Source organism: Jaculus jaculus, chromosome 19, assembly GCF_020740685.1.
Source record: "Jaculus jaculus isolate mJacJac1 chromosome 19, mJacJac1.mat.Y.cur, whole genome shotgun sequence".
Lineage (NCBI taxonomy): Eukaryota > Metazoa > Chordata > Mammalia > Rodentia > Dipodidae > Jaculus > Jaculus jaculus.
This window is the reverse complement of record NC_059120.1, coordinates 21,605,081-21,610,925: the sequence shown is the minus strand read 5'-3', so window position 1 is coordinate 21,610,925 and position 5,845 is coordinate 21,605,081. Positions and strand designations below refer to the sequence as shown.

General features: G+C 43.5%; 1 non-coding gene across 1 annotated transcript; it reads left to right on the top strand.

The window, feature by feature from the left end:
- The first annotated feature begins 708 nt into the window (after nt 1–708).
- Nucleotides 709–837, top strand: LOC123456162. The gene has a single exon (XR_006634376.1). It is a non-coding gene; the product is annotated as a small nucleolar RNA SNORA33 (small nucleolar RNA).
- Nucleotides 838–5,845: the final 5,008 nt, after the last annotated feature.

Sequence of the window (5,845 nt, the reverse complement as noted above, 5' to 3'; positions counted from 1 at the left end):
TTCAGACACATGCACTACTTTGTGTATCTGGCTTTATATGGGTACTGGGGAGTCAAGCCCAGGCTGTCAGGCTTTGCAAGCAAGCACCTGTCAATGCTGAGCCATCTCTCTAGTCCCTCTTTTCTTTTTCTTTTTTTGTTTTGTTTTGTGTTTTTGAGGTAGGGTCTCACTCTAGTCCGGGCTGACCTGGAATTCACTATGTATTCTCAGGGTGGCCTTGAACTCACAGCAATCCTCCTACCCCTGCCTCCCAAGTGTTGGCATTAAAGGTGTGTGCCACCACACCCGAATCCTCTTTTTTTTTTTTTAATTCTCTCTCCCTCTCTCTCTCTCTCTCTCTCTCTCTCTCTCTCTCCATAGTCTCCCTATGTAGCCCAGGCTGCCCTAAAACTTGTAATATTCCTGGCTTAATGTACCTGCTACTCAAATTACAGGCCACCATATTTGGCTTCAACTAGTTTTAAGGCAATTTAGTTCCATCTTATCTCAAAGAAAAAAGTAAGCAAAAAAGCAGGGACTGGAGGAATTCCTCAATGGTTAAAGCACTTGCTTGAAAAGCTGACTGCCCAGATTCAAAGGCAGATACACAAGGTGGCACATGTGTCTGGGATTTGTCTGTGGAGGCAAGAGGCCCTGTTATGGCCATATACTCTCTCTCTCTCTTTCAAATACGTATATAAACAAATAAACAACTAAAAAACTCACAAAGAACCAGCTAATTAATCTGCTTATCTGAATGTGTTTCTGCAGAAATTTAGAGACAGCCAGCAATAACAATGCCATTTTATGAGCCTTAAGGACAATTGATGTCATTATGTTCCCCAAATGACTACAATATAATGTTGAAGTGTTTTCATAAGACTTAATTAAATTTTTAATGAAACTTTAAAAAGTTAATAAATTTCCAGACATGGTGGTACACACCTTGAATCCCAGCACTCAGCCGGCAGAGGTAGGAGGATAACTGAGAGTTAGAGGTTAGCCTGTGTCTACATAGTGAATACCAGGTTAGCCTGGGCTAGAGCAAGACCCTACCTCAAAAAAAAAAAAAGTAAAATAAAATTTTAAAAGTTAATAGCAAGAAAGCTAATGAATTGCATAAAGAAAAAAGAAGCTGGGCATGATGGCACACACCTTTAGTCCCAGCACTTAGGAAGCAGAGGTAGGAGGATTACCATGACTTCAAGGATACCCTGAGACTACATAGTGAATTCCAGGTCCACCTGGGCTACAGCAAGACCCTACCTTGAAAAAACAAATAAATAAATAATAAAGAAAGAAAGAAAAAAAAGAGGGCTGGAGAGATGGCTTAGCAGTTAAGGCACTTGCCTGCAAAGCCTAAGGACCAATGTCCAACTCTCCAGATCCCACCTAAGCCAGATGCACAAAGGTGAGTCAAGTGCAAGGTCACACATGCCCACTAAGTGATGCAAGCGTCTGGAGTTCAATTGCACTGTCTAAGGCCCTGGTGTGCCAATTCTTTCTCTTTCGTTCTCTGTCTCTAAAATAAAAAAAGAAACTCACAAAGAACAAAACTCCAATTGTCACTTTCCTTTTCCTTTAAATCAATCAGTTTCATCTGGGCCTTTCTTTATTCCTTTATTTACTTCTAGATTATGAAGCAAGCAGAATGAAAAAAAATATTTTTAATTTATTTACTTGAGAAAGAGAATGGGTGTACCAGGGCTTCCTGCCACTTTTTTTTTAATTTAATTTAATTTAATTTAATTTAATTTTATTTTATTTTATTTTATTTTATTTTATTTTATTTTATTTTGAGATAGGGTCTCACTCAAGCCCAGGCTGATTTACAACTCACTGTGTAGTCCCAAGCTGGCCTCAAACTTACAGTGATCCACCTACCTCAGCCTCCTGGGTGCTGGGATGAAAGGCATGTGCCACTATGCCCAGCTGCCTCCTGCCACTTTAAACAAACTCCAGACACATGAGCCACTTTGTGCAGCTAGCTTTATGTGGATGCTGGAGAATAGATCTTGGGCCATCAGGCTTTGCAAAGTTAAAAGGTTAAAGTGCCTTTAACTGCTGGGCCAGCTCTCGAGTCTGGCAGAGTTCCAAACAAGTCCTGAGACTGTAACTCAGTTGGTGGAGAGCTTGCCTAGCATGCATGAAGCCCTGGGTTGGATCTCCAGCACAACATAAAGTAAGCCTGGAGGTACAGGACTATTTCCCACCACTTGAGGGTAAAGCTAGAGGTATTAGACATTCAAAGTCATGCTTAGCTACAGAACATGTTAAAGATCAGCTTGAGGGCCAGAGAGAAGGCTTAGTGGTTAAGGCACTTGCCTGTGAAGCCTAAGGACCCAGGTTCAACTCCCTAGAACCCACATATACCAGCTACACAAGGTGGCACATGTGTCTGAAGTTCATTTTCAGTGGCTAGAGGCCCTGGTGCACCTATTCTCTCTCTCTCATAAATAAGCAAACATGAAATATAGAAAAAAAGCTCTTTGAAAAGTTTCAGATTTAAAAAAGATCAGCTTGATATACATGAGATCCTGTCTCAAAGAAAAAAAATTGAATAAATAAATGCATTTTGAGCAAGTTATACTATGTTGCATTTGAAAAGAACAGAATAGAAGCTGAGCATGGTGGCTCACACCTTTAATTCCAGCACTCGAGAAGCTGAGGTAAAATGATCACTGTGAGTTTAAGACTAGCCTGGATTAAAAAGTGAGTTCTGGGCTGGAGAGATGACTTAGTGGTTAAACGCTTGTCTGTGAAGCCTAAGGACCTTGGTTCAAGGCTCAATTCCCCAGGACCCACTCAGCCAGATGTGAAAAGTAGCACACACATCTGGAGTTCGTCTACAGTGGCTGGAGGCCCTGATGCGCCCATTCTCTCCCTCTCTCTCTCCCTCTTTCTCTCTCTGTCTCTCAAATAAATAAACAAAAAAATTAAACAAATTAAAACAAAGTGAGTTCCAAGCTGCGTGTGTAGGCTAGAGTAAGACTCTACCTCAAAAAAACAAACAACAACAAAAAAGAAAAAGTGAGCCAGGCGTGGTGGCACACTCCTTTAATCCCAGCTCTCAGGAGGCAGAGGTAGGAGGATCGCTGTGAGTTCGAGGCCACCCTGAGACTACATAGTTAATTCTAGCTCAGCCTTGGCCAGAGTGAGACCCTACCTCTAAAACCAAAAAAAAAAAAAAAAAGAAAGAAAGAAAGAAAGAAAAGAAAAGAAAAGAAAAAGTGAGTTCCATGTCTCCTGGGCTAGAGTGAGATCCTGCCTCAAACAAACAAGCAAACAGAACAGAAATACATAGGAAGCCGGTTGGAGGTTTAGCTCAGTGGATGAGTGCTTGCCTAGGTTAGGTCCTCATCCCAGGGGGAGGGGAAGCTGTACACAGGAAGCCGGAAGTATCCATCAGTAGCCACAGTTAAGCTGGACAGGGTGGAGCATACCTGTCATCCCAGCACTTGGGAGGTGGAGACTGGAGAATCAGGAGCTTGAGGCTAGCCTGAGTTACATGAGACCCTGTCCCCACAAAAAAACTAACAAAAAATACCCCTAATAGATAAGCCTGGGGAGCTCTAGGTCTATATCATCTTCCTCACAGGTATCATTGAGGGTTCTTTCTTTCTTTTGTTCATTCTTTGCACTACTGGGACTTGAAACCAGACCCTTATAATTATTATTATTATTATTATTAGTTTTTCTAGGTAGGGGCTCACTCTAGCCCAGGCTGACCTGGAATTCACTATGGAGTCTCAGGGTGACCTCGAACTCACAGCGATCCTCCTACCTCTGCCTCCCAGTGGTGGGATTAAAGGCGTGCGCCACCACGCCCAGTAAAACCAGACCCTTATATATGCTAGGCAGGTACTCAACCTCTAAGCTCTGTATACAGACTTCCTTTTCTTTGGTTTTTTTTTCAAGGTAGGGTCTCACTCTAGCCCAGGCTGGCCTAGAATTCACTATGTAGTCTCATGGTGGCCTTGAACTCACCATGATCCTCCTTCCTCTGCCTCCTGAGTGCTGGGATTAAAGGCGTGTGCCACCACGCCCAACTAAGTCACAGCTATTTATTTATATTTTTATTTAGTTATTTATTGGTGTTTCGAGGTAGGGTCTCACTCTAGCCCAAGCTGACCAGGAATTCACTATGTAGTCTCAAGGTGGCCTTGAACTCACAGTGATCCTCCTAACTCTGCCTCCTGTGTATGTCCCACCATGCCTGGCCTTATTTATTTATTAAATTTATTTAATTATTTATTTGCAAGCAGAGAGAGAGAGTGTGCTCCAGGGCGTCTTGCCACTGCAAATGAACTCCAGACACATTCATTACTTTGCATGTCTGGCTTTACATAGGTACTGAGGAATCAAACCTAGATCAGTAGGCTTTGCAAACAAGCACCTTTAACTGAAAAGTCATATCCTCAGCCCTATTTTTTAATTTTTTTTTTATTTATTAATTTGAGAGCAATAGACAGAAAGAGAAAGAGGCAGATAGAGAGAGAGAGAATGGGTGCGCCAGGGCCTCCAGCCACTACAAATGAACTCCAGATGCGGACACTACCTTGTGCACTTGGCTAACGTGGTCCTGGGGAATCAAGCCTCGAACCGGGGTACTTAGGCTTCACAGGCAAGCGCTTAACCGCTAAGTCATCTCTCCAGCCCCTACTTTTTTTTTTTAAGGTGGGTTCTCACTCTAGTCCAGGCTGATCTGGAACTCACCCTGCAGCCCCAAGCTGGCCTCAAAGTCATGGCAATCCTCCTATCTCAGCCTCTTGAGCATTGGGATTAAAGGCATGCACCACCATGTCCCATAAACTTTAATGTTTTTTCTTTAATTTTTTTATTTATTTATTTGACAGCGACAGACACAGAGAGAAAGACAGATAGAGGGGGAGAGAGAGAATGGGCGCGCCAGGGCTTCCAGCCTCTGCAAACGAACTCCAGACGTGTGCGCCCCCTTGTGCATCTGGCTAACGTGGGACCTGGGGAACCGAGCCTCGAACCGGGGTCCTTAGGCTTCACAGGCAAGCCCTTAACCGCTAAGCCATCTCTCCAGCCCTGTTTTTGTTTTTGAGGTAGTGTCTCGCTTTAGCCCAGGATAACCTGGAATTCACTATGTAGTCTCAGGGTAGCCTCAAACTCACAGCAATCCTCCTACCTCTGTCTCCTGAGTTCTGGGATTAAAGGCATGCACCGCCATGTCTGGATTTTTTTTTTTTCTTAATTTTGTTTTCATTTATTTATTCAAGAGCAACAGAGAGAGAGAGAGAGAGAGAGAGAGAGGGAGGGAGGGAGGGTGAGAGAACGGGTGCACTAGGGCCTCCAGCCACTGCAAACCAATTCCAGATGCCTGTGCATCTGGTTTATGTGGGTACTGGGGAATCGAGCCTCCAACCTAGGTCCTTAGGCTTCACAGGCAAGTTCTTAACCACGAAGCCATCTCTCCAGGCCTGGATTTTTTAAAAACAAATTATTTAATTCCAAGAAGACAGAGAGCTAGATGGGTGTACCAGGGGCTCTAGCCACTGCAAATACACTCCAGATACTTGTGCCACTTTGTGCATCTGGTTTTATGTGGGTACTGGGGTAATTGAACCCAAGTAGTTAGGCTTTGTAGGCAAGTGCCTTATCCGCTGAGCCATCTTTCCAGGCCCCATAAATTTTTTTAAAAAATATTTTTTTTTTTATTTGCAAGGAGAGAGGGAGAAAACATGGGCACACCAGGGCTTCTAGCAACTGCAAACAAATTCCAGATGCATGCCCCACTGGTTGTTAGGTTTGTAAGCAAACCCTTTAACCACTGAGCCATTTCTCTAGCCCCAAACTTTCAGGGTTTCAAGGTAGGGTCTCATTCATTCTCAGGCTGGCC